Source organism: Lepus europaeus, chromosome X (assembly GCF_033115175.1).
Source record: "Lepus europaeus isolate LE1 chromosome X, mLepTim1.pri, whole genome shotgun sequence".
NCBI lineage: Eukaryota > Metazoa > Chordata > Mammalia > Lagomorpha > Leporidae > Lepus > Lepus europaeus.
Genome location: NC_084850.1, coordinates 42,507,510 through 42,523,004, shown reverse-complemented (window position 1 = coordinate 42,523,004; position 15,495 = coordinate 42,507,510). Strand labels below are relative to the sequence as shown.

Here is a 15,495-nt window from a genome sequence, read left to right as displayed (position 1 = left end):
TAACGGATAATTTATCAGGGTTCTCTAAAGTCATTCAGTCATTTACTGTTTTGTAGAGATTCACATTTTGTAGCATTTCTTACAGCTCAGCTTACTCCTTAGGAAATTACTTGGCTTCCATAAGGACCTCCTGGAGAATGGTGCTGGTTTAGGTCAGACAACAGGGAAATTTTATTTGCGGCTTGCGATAAGAACCAGCCCCATTCTGGCTTTGCCCATGAAACTGATAAGACCTAAAGCCCCAAACACCAGAGCCTAAGTGTCTGGCTTCCATGGTAGCCATCTCCCTTTGAGATGAGGCCAGGAAGGGCTTCTTGTCTATTTCCTGATCATTGGCAGAGCTCCCTAGCTTGATCTCAGGCTCTCTAAACTTGTCAGTGTCACCAAGAAGGATCAAATATGCATCACACAAGTTTGTTCTTTAGAAGGAAGGGTAGGTGGATAACCAAGTGGGAAAATGATTGAACTAAGGGTTACTAAGTGCCTTAGCCTCTTCTTGAACTTTATCTCCTAAAAGTAAGAATGATAATCCATGCTTTGTCATAGTATAATAAGCAGTACATGAGTTTATATATATAGTACTTACATGAACACTGGCACACAGAAAATTCTGTATAAATATTTGTGAAATGAATAAAAAATGGCAGTGACTAAAAGTTCATTTAGTAATCAGCTGTAATCACACAAAGTAAGCCCTATCTTTGATTTGTAGTGCCTTTTCTGGAGTGAAATCACCTACATTAAACCTTCCACTTTCACATTTATCTGAATAATGAAGATGATATATTTTGCTTACCTTGAAGTAATGATTTATGTGAGAAGAAGTTGGTTCTTTCTGGATGAAAGACATAAGCTGTGTAGCCTAATAAGAAAGTATATTGACCTTTCTAGCTTTCTTGCCAGATTAACACAGCTCAGTGGCCACATATAAAGGATATGGCAATGTCCTAATAATGGCTGTCACAGTACTGGCATATCTATGGCAACCTCTGCCTGCTGCATAGCAACCAAACTGACATCTCCTTACCTTGTGTGATTATAGCTAATTACTAAATGAACTGTTAGTCATTCTAGTTTTTATTTAAAAATATTTATATAGAATTTACTGTGTGCCAGTGCTCATTGAATACACACACACACACATACACACTCACACACAAACTCATTTAATCCTTATTACTTTATATATAACTAATTTAATCTTTATTACAATATGGTGAACTAGGGATTATTATTCTTTTAAAAAATATTATTTATTTGAAAGACAAGGTTACAGAGAAAGAAAAGGAGGGGAGAGAAAGAGGAGACCTTTTCCATTCTGGTTCACTCCAAAAATGGCTATAACAGTTGGGGCTGGGCCAAGCCAAACCCAGGAGCCAAGAACTCCATTTGGGTCTTCCATGTGGGTGGCAGGGGTCTAAGTATTTAGGCCATCTTCCACTGCCTTCCCAGGCACATTAGTAAGGAACTAGATCGGAAGTGGAATGGCTGGGACTTGATCCTGTGCTGAAATATTGGATGTGGCACTCCAAACAGCAACTTCACCGCTATACCAAACTCCTATCCCCCCAATCTGATATTTTGATTCAAGTCTACACTGTGTATTGATCATCTCGAGGTAATTAGCCTATCCATTACCTTAAACTTTTATCATTTCTTTATGGTGAATCCTTTAAAGTCCTCTCTTTCCGTCACCAACATCAGTTGCCTCCTCCAATCAGTTAAAGGCTTAAATCAAACAGAGCATCTGAATGCTCCCCCAAGTAAGAGGATTCTGCCTGTGTGACTGTCTCTGATTAGGACATTAGATTTTTTCTTGCTAGGAGATTCAATCTAAAACATTGCGCTGCTCCTCCTGGATCTCCAGTCTGCTGACCTTTCCACTAGATGTGCTCTCTTGATTTTCAGGCCTTCAGGCTAGAACCGGAAGTCAGCCACCAGCTCTTCTAGGTCTCCAGGTTGCCATTTGACCCCACTCCTTGGGACTTGCCCGACTCCATCAGCACGTGAGCCAGTTCCAGATAATAAACTCATATGTGTGTGTGTGTGTTTCTGTCTCTGTCATCTCTGTCATGGATTCTGTTTATCTCTAGAGAACCCTGGTGAATACATGTGCTGACTCTTACTTCCAAATTTTGAATTGGATCCCAGCCTGGGCCTTTAGCTAGTGTGCCTGTGTGCGTTTGCCTGGAACAGACCTGTTGTCTGTTATACCTACCATACCCCAAGCCCACGGCCTGTTTTCTTGTGACGTCTAAGCTGGGATGGCATTTACATTCTTTGAGAGGGCTAAAAAGAAAAAGAACGTGTGATAGAGACTGTATGTAGCTTCCTAAGCTAAAAATGTTTACTCTCTGGCCTTTTGAGAAAAATGTTTCCAGTCCCCATCCTAAAGTAATTACTCATAGTGCCTGCTCTCATTCTCCAGAGCGTCCTGGTTTGCATGATACGCTATACGAACACCTGTGTTCATCGCAATGCGGTGCTTCACAGTGCTTTGAACGGGTGGAGGCTGTTCTAAATACGTGAATTCATTTTTGACCCACTTGAGGTTGCGTTTCCCCCAACTTTCCCCCAAGATGCAGCATCCATAGGGAGGAATCTGCAGCTGAGATCTTACAGGGTATCCCTTAAGGGAAATGAGCCACTTGATACCATGTTTTTCTGTCATACCCAGAAATGAGTTAGGTAGAGGAAACATTTTGTGCCCCTTTCCCCCATCTTGCTTTAATTATTAGCTTATTTTGAGTATGAGTCTAAATTCACATTGTTGGCTTAGTTACTGATTGAGAAGTAGGAAGGCAAAATGTAGACTGAAAAAGATGAATGAGGAAATGTGCTTGAGCCATGCCCCACACTGATTTGACCTCTTGCAAGGTCACATGTTGGTAATAACTGGGATTATGTACGTGTGACTGCATGGCCAGCCTTAGATTGGCTGACATTAACATTGCAGAAGAGCAGGCTTTTGATGAGATTGGTTCTAACGAGGTGTGTATAGATGCTATTTTGTGATACTGTTTATCATCTTTAGATAGAAGTGGAATTAGTAAAGAGTGACCATAAGAGTCAGATGTTCTGTGTCATCAGGATTAATTCCCACGTTTTCAACTTTGAAATATTAGTACAAGGAAGCTCACTGCATCTCTCCCAATGGGTCCGGTTTTGTCTTAGGACAGTTGGTTGCAGGATCACCTACTGATCTGACCCTGCTGTGACACATTCCTCTCAACCCAATCTGAGTTGTCTGTTAGGTTTCTTTGCTAATCCTCTAAAAAGAAAACCTCTTTTGGTACCTTTTTCCAAATTATTTTATTTCTCTGTCTTATAGTTATCACCAACCTTGTGGCACTGCCTCTCATAGTACTGCTGGACTTTAATATATGTGTCTTTTCATTTTATTGATCAATTCTTCTGTGATTTGTTGATGGTTTATTTTCTATTTCATTATCTATTTTTATGGGATGATTATATTTATGCAAAATCACAAAATTACATTTTTTAAAGATTTATTTATTTATTTATTTGAAAGTCAGAGTTACGCAGAGAGAGAAGGAGAGGCAGAGGCAGAGAGGGAGAGAGAGAGGTCTTCCATCTGCTGGTTCACTCCCCAATTGGCCTCTATGGCTGGAGCTGTGCAGATCTGAAGCCAGGACTCAGGAGCTTCTGCTGGGTCTCCCATGCAGGTGCAGGGGCCCAAGGACTTGGGCCATTCTACTGCTTTCCCAGGCTATAGTAGAGAGCTGGATTGGAAGTGGAGCATCCGGGACTCAAACCGGTGCCCATATGGGATGCCGGCACTGTAGGTGGCGGCTTTACCCGTTATGCCACAGCGCCAGCTTGAAAATTAACTCTTCCAATCTATAAAATATATATTTGCGTATATACACACATGTGTATATATGGGTCTTTGTTTATGTTTATATGGGCATGGGCATGCTACATTTATTTTTTAAAAAAAATTTTGGCCGGCGCCGCGGCTCATTAGGCTAATCCTGTGCCTGCGGCGCCGGCACCCCGGGTTCTAGTCCCAGTTGGGGTGCCGGATTCTGTCCCGGTTGCTCCTCTTTCAGTCCAGCTTTCTGCTGTGGCCCGGGAAGGCAGTGGAGGATGGCCCAAGCACTTGGGCCCTGCACCCGCATGAGAGACCAGGAGGAAGTACCTGGCTCCTGGCTTCAGATTGGCGCAGTGCGCCAGCTGCAGCACACCAGCTGTGGTGGCCATTTGGGGGATGAACCAACAGGAGGAAGACCTTTCTCTCTGTCTCTCTCTCACTGTCTAACTCTGCCTGTCGAAAAAAAAATTTTTTTTAAATTTATTTATTTTACTTGAAGGAGTTACACAGAGAGAGGAGAGGCAGAGAGAGAGAGGTTTTTCATCGCTGGTTCACTCCCCAGTTGGCCTCAACGGCCGGAGCTGTGCCAATCCGAAGCCAGGAGCCAGGAGCTTCTTCCAGTCTCCCACATGGGTGCAGGGGTCCAAGCATTTGGGCCATCTTCTACTGCTTTCCCAGGCCATAGCAGAGAGCTGGATCGGAAGTGGAACAGCTGGGTCTTGAACTGGTGCCCAGATGGGATACCGGCACTGCAGGCGGCGGCTTTACCCTCTATGCCACGGTGCCAGCCCCATTTTTTTTAAGATTTAAAATTTTTATTAATATAGAGTGAACAGATTTCATGTATTTCATAGGTTCAATTCTTTGAACATAACCATTCTTCCCTCCGTATCTTACTCCTTCCCTCAATCCCCCTCCTTCCTTCCTTTCTTTTTTTCTTTAATTTTTGCAAAAACATAATTTCAGTCTATTCTGTATTCACAGACTTAATGCATCACCACTAACCATCATACTCAACAGGTGAAAAGTAGGAAGACCACAGTTGCATGGGAGTATAAACAAGGGCTAAAAACAACAATCAAATTATAAGATGTAAATTTCGTTCCTAACAATTTTTTTTTTGAATTCTATATTAACTACTACATATAAGAGAAAACATATGCAGTTTGCCTTTTGGGGACTGGCTTATTTCACTAAGCATAATGGTTTCCTGTTGAGGATGTTACATTTCTTACCGTAGACTGGCAGAGGTGAGAAAGCAAAGGAGGTGGTGAGGAAGATTGTGATTTTCTTTGTTTTTCTACTGGTCCTTTGGAACCACTGTGAACTTTGGATTGTTAAGAAATGTTTATAGGGGCTGGCAATGTAGCGTAGTGGGTAAAGCCACCACCTGCAGTGCTGACATCCTTTATGGGCACCAGTTTGAGACCCAGCTGCTCCACTTCTGATCCAGCTCTCTGCTATGGCCTGAGAAAGCAATAGAAGGTGGTCTGAGTCCTTGGGCCCTGCCACCCACGTTGGAGACCTGGAGGAAACTTCTACCTTCTGGCTTTGGATCGGTGCAGCTCTGGCCATTGGGGCCAGTTGGGGAGTGAACTAGCAGATGGAAGGTCTCTTGCTCTCTCTCTCTGCCTCTGCCTCTCTGTAACTCTGCCTTCCAAATAAATAAATCTTTTTTTAAAAAAAAAGTCATTAAAAACATCTTAAAATATATTAAAAAAATAAAGAGAAATTAGAAACTATCCATGTCTTTCATATCTGTGGTTCCCCCCCCCCGCCCCGCAAGTTCCCATAACCTCTTCCCTGCACTCCTGCCGTGACCCCATTGCCCTTCCTTTGTTGTCCGATGCAGATGTTCTCACACATAATAGGAAAGTAGTATTTTCAAATCCAAATCAGAACATGGCACTCTCCTGGTTTAAAAACCCTCAGTGTTTCTCTGAATGGAGAAGAGAACTTCCACTTTGCTTATGGCCCTGTCTAAATACCCACAGTGTTTCTGGACTCAAATGCCTTCCATAGCCTTCGCAGCTCATGACAAGAGCCTCGAGTGATCACTGACATCGTAAATAAGAGTGTCAATTGTTAAATCAACAGCAGGAGTCACTGTGCACCTGCTCCCCATGTAGGACCTCTGTCCTTAATGAGGTATACTATGAGATTTGACTGCAAAACTTATTCTCAAACAGTACTTTATACTTAGTGTCTGTGTGGGTGCAAACTGTTGAAATACCTACCTGGTATAGATTTGATCTTCTGTATATAAAAATAATTGAAAATGAATCTTAATGAAGAATGGGATGGGAGAGGGAGTAGGAGATAGGACAGAAGTGGGGATGGGGGGTATGGAGGGAAGAACAGCTATATTCCTAAAGCTGTAACTATGAAATTTGCATTTATTAAATAAAGCTTTATTTAAAAAAATATACTTCAAGGCCTTTTCTGACACTTTGAATAAAATCTGATGTTTTCTAATTCCAAAAATCCCAGCATGATGTCCAGCTCCTCTCTTTGTTTTAGTCGATATATCCCATGCAGCTGGGATATCAGCCTCTGTATTCTTACTTCATGGACTCCGTATATCCTGCTCTCTCTCCCCCATATATATACACACACACACACATATATAAATAAAATCTTAAGAACTCTGACTTGATCATTTCAGTTGTCCTGTCTTCAAGCTTGTGGATTCTTTCATTTCATTTTATTTTATTTTATTTATTTATTTTTTGACAGGCAGAGTGGATAGTGAGAGAGAGAGAGAGACTGTTGGTTCACCCTCCAATGGCCACCACGGCTGGCGCGCTGCGGCTGGCACACCGCGCTGATCCGAAGCCAGGAGCCAGGTGCTTCTCCTGGTCTCCCATGGGGTGCAGGGCCTAAGCACTTGGGCCATCCTCCACTGCCTTCCCGGGCCATGGCAGAGAGCTGGCCTGGAAGAGGGGCAATTGGGACAGAATCCGGCGCCCTGACTGGGACTAGAACCTGGTGTGCCGGCGCCGCAAGGCAGAGGATTAGCCTAGTGAGCCGCGGCGCCAGCCTTCGGATTCTTTCTTATGCCTACTCACATCTCCTGTGGGCTCCTTCTACTGAAGTACAGAGTTTCAGTTTGTAGACTTTGTAGTGTTTCTGTGTGTTTCCTTTCCATAATTTCTGTTTATTGATATCATCTATTCGTCTATCATTTTCCTGGCTTCTTTTAGGTTTTTGAGCACATTTAATTGGTTGATTTAAAATCTTGTCTAGTAAGTCCAGTGTCTGGGCTTCCTTAGGGATAATTTCCATTAGGTTTTTTTTTTTGAATGGGCCATACTTTTCTTGGTTCTTTGTATACTTCGTGATTTTTTTCAACTGAAAACTGGATATTTAAATATTATAATATAGTAATTTATTTTATTGTTGAGGGTTCTAGTCATCTGTTTAATGACTTTTCCAAACTATTTTTGCTAAAACTATGTTTTTTGTTGTATGTTGTTATTGAAATCTTTGTCATTTTAACTCGTATTAGGCTACTATTTTGACTGGTATTGCACTGAATATAAATAAAACAAAGGAACAAACAACAAGAACTCACCTCTGCCAGTTTTTGCAGGTTGACTCTCTTCTGGGTCACTCCTTTAACCCTTACTCAAGCTCTTTCCAACTCTGCTTTCGTCTTTGCTTCCTGTTGGTATTGAACCTGGAGGTGAGCCTGAGGCGAAAGCTTTGGGTCTTCTCGGGTCCTTCTTTTTCTTTTTTTTTTTTTTCTTTTCTTTTTGACAGGCAGAGTGGATAGTGAGAGAGAGAGACAAAGTTCTTCCTTTTTGCCGTTGGTTCACCCTCCAATGGCCGCTGCGGCCGGCGCATCTCGCTGATCCGAAGCCAGGAGCCAGGTGCTTCTCCTGGTTTCCCATGCGGGTGCAGGGCCCAAGCACTTGGGCCATCCTCCACTGCCTTCCTGGGCCACAGCAGAGAGCTGGCCTGGAAGAGGAGCAGCCGGGACAGAATCCGGTGCCCCGGCCGGGACTAGAACCCAGTGTGCCGGCGCCGCAAGGCGGAGGATTAGCCTGTTAAGCCACGGTGCCGGCCTCTAGGGTCCTTCTTGAACATGCCGCCTCCCCAGATATGTGGTTGACTGTGTGCATTTCCCAGCATCCATGGCCCTTACGAGGGCCCTATTTGCTGAAGAAACTTTCTCTGCAGCTTTTCCTCCCACACTTGAAGGGGTACGTTATGTGGTACAACCACAGTCTTTGCTCCAAGCATTCGTGGGGTTTTTGGGTTTGCCTTAGAGTTGTTTCAATCAGTGTCCCTTCACGCTCCACACAGTTTAGAACAGACCCAAGTGAAAATGTGAATAAGGTCCGTGCTGCTGTCTGGAACAAGACAGAGTACAGGCAGCCAGCACTGAGCCATTAAAGGAGTGGAACAAAGACAACTGAAAATGCCCCAAAACTCTCCTCTCATTTTAAACTTTTTTTTCCCTGTTTCAGGATTTACTTGGCTGAGTAATCGGTGTTTGCAGAGTTCTGACAGCGTTGCTTCTGACATTGCTTGTCAGCGTTACTGTGGAGGTATGGAGTTTGGGAACAGCAGCTCTGCCATTCTGCTGGTGTTGCTGCCTTACACACTGCAATACTGTGCTCTTTGGACAAAAAAAGTAAAGTTTTAATAACTGTTTCTTTTAATCCACTTGAAAGGGAGGGTGACAGGACAACAGAGACAGAAATAGAGAAAGAACAGAAGAGACAGAGAAGGAGAGACAGACCAGGGCTAGCACTGTGGCATAGCAGGTAAAGTTACCACGTGCAGTGCCGGCATCTCATATGGGCTCCGGTTCGAATCCCAGCTGCTCTACTTCTAATCAAGATACCTGCTTATGGCCTGGCAAAGCAGCAGAAGATGGTACAAGTGTTTGGGCCCCTGTACCCACATGGGAGACCTAGATCTGGCTCCTGGCTCCTGGCTTTGGTCTAGCCTAGTGCTATCCATTGCAGCCATGTGGGGAGTGAGGCAGCAGATGGAGGACCCCTCTCTCTAACTCTGACTTTCAAAATAAGTAAATTTTTACAAAAAAGAAACTGACAGAGAGATGGAGAGAGACAAATGAACAGAAAGACTGATGAACAAGAGAGAGAAGACAGAGACAGAAACACAGAGAGAGAGAGCAAGACCAAGACAGAGGCTGAGAGAAAGATGGACAGACCAAGTAAGCGAGATACAGACACTCAGAAAGATATAGATGAACAAAGATATAGAGAGACAGTTGGACAGAGATATAGACAGAGAAACAGAAAGACACAGAGAAGAAGATACAGAGAAAGATGGAGACATACACAGAGGGATATATATATATATATATATATATATGCAGAGAAATAGACAGCCAAAGAGACAGATGGACTGAGAGATAAAGAGAGAAGACAGAAAATTCAGTGAGACAGAAAGAGACATATGGACAGAGAGTGTGAAAGGGACACAGCCATGCAGAGAAGACACAGACACACAGAGACAGAGTAGGACAGATAGAGCAACAGACACAAAGAGACAGAAAGACACACAGACACAGACCAAGGGACCAACAAACAGACACAGAAGTAGATAGTAAGATGAGCAGAGAGAGAGACTGATGGACAGGGAGGGACAGCGACAGAGATGGACAGAAAGAAAAAACAGCAAGATGGGAAAAGACCGAGAGATCGAAAAAGAGAGTGAGACAGGCACAGAGAGAAAAAGCAAGAGAGAGTAAGAGACAAAGACAGATAAACAGAGACAGCAGCAGAGTGGCAGATAGAGACACATACTGACAGTGACAGAAAACACAGAATAAGAGGCGAGCAGAGAGAGACACAGAAGCAGACAGTGAGAGACAGAGAGGGACACAAAGAAAGCGACAGAAACACAGAGATCCAGCCAGAGACAGAGTGACACACAGAAACAGAGACAGACAGACAGACATAGAGGAAGAGAGAGGACAGAGCAACAGAGACAGAGAGCCAGGCAGAGATAGAGACAAAGCGAGCAACGAAGATACAGAACACCAGGGATAGAGACAGGATGAGAGAGAGAGAGATGCACAGAGACAGATGGAGACAATGGGAGTGACAGAGAAAGAGACAATTGACAGAGAAAGATAGGGAGAGACAGAGACATAAATGGATTGAGGGAAATAGACTGAGAGACAGACAGATGAACAAATAGAAACAGAGGAACAGACACACAGAAAGGGAGACAGACAGATGGAAAGAGAGACACCCAGAGGGGTGTGCATGATGGCACAGTGGGTTAAGCTGCTGCCTGTGACACCTTCATCCCATATGAACACCTAGTTCAAGTCCTGGCTGCTCCATTTCGGATCTGGTTCCTTGCTAATATGCCTGGGAAAAAGAGCAGAAGCTGCCCTGAGTGCTTAGGCCCCTGCACCCCACGTGGGAGACTCAGATGAAGCTCTAGGCTCCTGGCTACAACCTGGCCTAGCTCTGGCCATTGCAGCCATTTCTGGAGTGAACCAGTGGATGAAATATGGATTTTTCTCTCTCCACCCCCAATTCCAATTCTGCGTTTTAAATAGGCAATTCTTTTGTTTTTTAAAGGCAGCCAGAGAGAGAGATAGAGAGACAGAGGGAGAGACAAACAGACACAGACCACAGGCAGAAAGGGAGAGAAATAGATAGATGGACAAAGAGAGACCAGTAGACAGTGACAGGGAGACAGACCAACACTGAGAGACAGAGACAAACATAGAGACAGACACAAAGACATGCACACAGAGAGAGGGAGAGACACAAATATGCATACCAACAGGCAGGCAGAGAGACACAGAAAAATAGCTACATAGGCAGAGACAGACACAGAGAGACAGGGACACATTTACTGACAAAGAGAACAGGAGCGACAGGAGGAGGGACACACAGAGACAGATTAAGATAGAAACAGACAGGAAGAAAGAGTGACAGATACAGAGAAACAGAGTGACAGCACCAGACAGAGATAGGCATATAGACAGACAGACATGGTGCGAGAGGGATTCAACGAGAGAAACAGAGATGCAAAGGAGAGAGGAGACCGAGAGGCAGATGGACAGACAGACATAGGCAGGCATGGACGGAGAGAATGAGGTAGGGAGAGACCAGACAGATTGAGGGGGGCAGAGACTTACAGCAGGGAAACAGAGACACAGACTGACAGAGATAGACTGGGGTTCAGACAGATGGAAACATACAGACAGTAAGAAATAGACCAGCAGGCAGGTAGACAAGAGGGAGAGAGACATAGGCAGATAGAGATCAACAGAGAGACAGGCTCACAGTGAGGGAGGAAGAGAGAGAGACAGAGCAAGAGATAGAGACAGGGTCCTGGCACTGCAGATGGTGGCTTTACCAGCTACATCACAGAGCTGCCCCGTGTGGCTCTCTGTCTCTCTGTATGTCTGTCTCTATCTCTTGCTCTGTCTCTCTTTGTCTCTCTTTGCCTGTTTGTTTCCCTCTCTGTCTGCCTGTTGACCTATGTCTGTCCCTATCTGTCTCTGTCTCCATTTGTCTCTCGGTCTGTCTGTTGCACTGTCTCTTCCTGTCTGTCTTGGTCTCTGTCAATCTCATTTTCTATGTCTCTTTCTGTATGCTTCTGTCTCCTTTTTATCTGTGTCTGTCTCTTTCCATCTGTGTCTCTTCATTTCTCTGTCAGCCTGTTAGTCTATTTCTGCCTGTCCATCTTTCTCTTTTGATCTCTCTGCCTATTTGTCTTTCTCTCTCTTTTGTCCTCTCTCACCCTCTTTTATCTGTCTCTGTCACTCACACTGTGTCTCTGTCACACTGTCTCTACTCGCTCTGTTTCTCATGGTCACTGTCTAGTCCTTCTGTTTCTTTCTGAATCTCTTCCCATCTGGTTGTCTCTGCTTGTCTGTCTCTGTGTCTTTTTTGTATGTCACTCTGTCACTGTTTATGTTTCTCTCTGTCACTCTGTGTGTTACTTGCTGTCTCTATCACTCTTTGTTCATCTGACTCCTTGTCTTTCCGTCCATTTGTCTCACAGTCTGTCTCTTTCTCCCTATCTCTTTCCTGTTTTCTCCCTGTTCATGTTTCTCTGTTTGTTGGTCTTTCCGTCTGTGTCTGTTTATCTATCTCTGTCAAAGTGTCACTCTGTCCCTCTCTGTTGGTCAGTCTGTTGTCTCTGTACACCTGCCTCTCCATCTTCCCCTCCCTTTGTTTCTGTCGTCATGTCGACTCTGTATTTGTCACTTTCGATCAATCTCTTTCTCTTTCTGTCTCCCTGTCTGTGTCTCTCTGTCCAAGTTTCTCCATATACCTGTGTCCCTCTCTCTGTCTTTTCTGTCTTTCTCTCTATATCTGTCAGTCTGTCTCTATCAGTCTACCTGTTGGTCTATTTCTGTCTCTCCCTTTCTGTCTGCCTGTTGGTCTATTTCAGTCTGTCTGCCTGTCTCGCAGTCCATCCTTCTGCCTGTCAGTCTGTCTTATCAGTCACTCTCGATCTGTTGGAAAGACAGACATAAGGAGAACACCAGACAGTGGCAGAGACAGAGAATCGGAGTGACAGAAACAGACAAAAAGAGCAACAGAAAAGAGACTGGCAGAAAGAGATGGATGGAGAGAGAGACAGAGAGGGACAGTCAGAGAGACAGCACCCACTGGCAGCCAGACACACAGAGAGAGGGACAGACTAGCAGACAGAATGACGTAGACACAGATCTAGAGAGAAACACAGAGTGGCAGGCGAAGAGAAAGAAAGATAAAAGAGGGTGAGAGAGACACAGAGAAGAGAGATGGATGCAGATAAAGTGCCTGGCAGAGATACAGAGAGAGAGATGGACAGAGAGACAAACAGATACACAGAAAGAGACAGAGATAGAGAAAGAGCAAGAGGGATAGACAGAGAAAGACAAGAACACGAAGAAGAAGACAGACACAGAAAATGAGAGAAACATGCGGCGCCGGCACACCGGGTTCTAGTCCTGGTCGGGGCTCTGGATTCTGTCCCGGTTGCCCCTCTTCCAGGCCAGCTCTCTGCTGTGGACAGGGAGTGCAATGGAGGATGGCCCAAGTGCTTGGGCCCTGCACCCCACGGGAGACCAGGATAGGCACCTGGCTCCTGCCGCAGCGGCCATTGGAGGGTGAACCAACGGCAAAGGAAGACCTTTCTCTCTGTCTCTCTCTCTCACTGTCCACTCTGCCTGTGAAAAATAAAAAATAAATAAAAAAAAAAAGAAAATGAGAGAAACAGAAGACAGAGAGACAGGGTTATAGACAGAAAGGGAGCTAGACACAGAGGGAGGGAGAGACAGACTTAACAGATAAGTGGACAGACTGAAGGAGAGGAGAACAGAGACACATGAACAGAGTGACAGATGCAGAGAAAGAGACAGGGGGAAAGACACAGACAAATGGACATTGACATAGGCAAACAGACAACAGTGACAGAGACAAAGACAGGGCCAGTGAGACAGATGGAGAGTGACAGGAAGACAGAGACAGCTACACGCACTTTTTCTCTGTATTTCTCACCCTGGTAGACAGGGAGACCAATAGAGACAGATGAGCAAGAGAGAGTGAAAGACACAGTGAGAGAGATGGAGAGAGAGAAAGACATAGAGCAAGAGACAGGCAGTGAGAGAGAGTGACAGAGACACACAGACAAAGAGGCAGAGAGGGAAAGGGACAGACTGACAGACGAAGAGATAGACAGATAGAGGCAAACAAACAGAAATACAGATGAACTGACAGAAACAGAGGGCTCGAGGTACATGGAGACAGTGACAAATGTACAGAGACAGGAAGACAGAGTGGGGCAGAGGGAGAGGCAGACAAAGACAGACATGGACAGGGAGCGAGACAGAAATAGAGTGAGAGCAAGACAGATGGAGAGTGACAAACAAGATGTGAGACATATGACTGACAGAGAGACAGACACCAATAGACAGGGAGACAGACAGAATGGAATAGGTAGACAGAGAAAGAGACCAGTAGATAGACTGGCAGAGATAGAGACAGAAAAGACAGATACAGACACCCAGAGAAAGGGACGGAGTTAGAGAGACAGATGGACAGAGAGACAAAGGGAACCAGGAAAGGAGAGCCACACAAATACAGAGAAGACATACAGAGACAGATGGACAGAGAGACAGAGACACATGTGGACAAGCAGAGAGAGACGGAGACAGACACAGACAAAGACAGAATCAGAGACCAGACGGGAACAGAGAGATTCACAGAAAGCTGTAGACCTCGAGAGCGAGTGACATAGAGACAGACATGGAGACTTATGGAATGGCAAGCAGAGCAGCAGACGCACAGGCAGCCAGAGAGGGGCAGATAGAGAAACAGAGAGAGGCACAGAGCAGCACATAGAAACAAGCAGAGAGCAGGAGAGGCAGACAAGGAGAGAGACAAGAAGACAGATGGAGAGAGCTACAGAGAGGGAATTAGAGACAGTGAAGCAAATACACAGAGAGAGAGACTGACAGGCAATCAGAGAGGTAGAGTGACAGAGAGAGAGACAGAGAAAGAGCAAGAGGGAGAGGCAGAGAGACAGATGGAGAGGAGAGAAACAGTGAGACAGAGAGGCAGAAAATTAGAGCGAGAAAAGACCAACATAGTTGAAGATGAAGTTACAGTCAGAATGCCTGAGAGACACTGATGGAGCAACAGAGAGAGACATAGAGGCAGAAAGAGATGTGCAAGCGAGACAGGCAGATACACAGGGAGAGACAGAAAGAGATGGAGAATGACAGAGTGAAACCGATAACAAGAGAGACAGAGACAGTGAGCGTGACCAAGTTAGGGAGAAACAGATGAAGTGAGACAGACAGACAGTGAGACAGAAAGAGATACACAGAGAAAGAGAAAAAGAGTGAGACAGAAAGATATACACAGACACACAGAGAAAGAGAAAGAGCTAGACAGAGAACGAGACAGGCTGACAGGCAGGCGGAGGAGAGACAGGCAGAAAGAGAAATGGACAGAGTGAGGGAGACAGACATTCAGACAGACATATGGACACAGAGCGACAGAGCAACAGATGGGGAGATGGAGAGACCTGCATAGACTGAGAGGGAGAAAAGGAGAGATACAGACAGATGGACAGAGATACAAACCGAGACAGATGGGCAGAGATAGAAGAGAGCCAGAGCAACAGACAGATATATGGACAGAGTGAGAGCAAGACAGACGGACAGAGTGTATAAAATAATCAGATGCAAACTGGCAGACAGACTGACGGAGCAGCACAAAGGGAGAGAGAAGCAGAGTGTGACAATGGAGAGACAGAGTAATAGAAAGGAACAGAAACAGAAATATAGAGAGAGCAACAGATAGAAACAGACAGCCGGAGAGGGAGAGGGAGAGTAAGAGACACGCAGAGAAATGGTCAGAGAGTGACAGAGACAGGGAGAGACAGACTGAGACAGAAAAATAAGGGATAGAGAGAGGGCCAGGCAGGTAGACAGAGACAGAGAGATCCACCAATAGAGAGAAACATATAGAGGGAGAATCAGAGGCAAAGAGAAAGACACAGAGACAGATCAAGAGACAGACAGACATATGGACAAAACAAGGGAGACAGTGAGACAGATGGAGAGTAACAGAGGCAGACAGGGCAACCAACCAGTGGAAAGACAGTCAGACAGAGACAAACTGGGAGACAGAGCGACCCACAGAAAGAGAGGGGGT

General features: G+C 45.0%; 1 protein-coding gene across 2 annotated transcripts in view; it reads left to right on the top strand.

The window, feature by feature from the left end:
• TRMT2B (tRNA methyltransferase 2 homolog B) overlaps positions 1-15,495 on the top strand; it is a 119,656-nt gene that overhangs the window by 66,423 nt on the left and 37,738 nt on the right. Inside the window, exon 15 of one of the 2 annotated variants that reach the window (XR_009865048.1) lies at positions 8,308-8,388. The exons of the other annotated variant lie outside the window; for it this stretch is intronic. The gene's annotated coding sequence lies outside the window, so the exon portion shown is untranslated. The remainder of the gene's footprint in view (positions 1-8,307; positions 8,389-15,495) is intronic. 2 annotated transcript variants of the gene reach the window in all.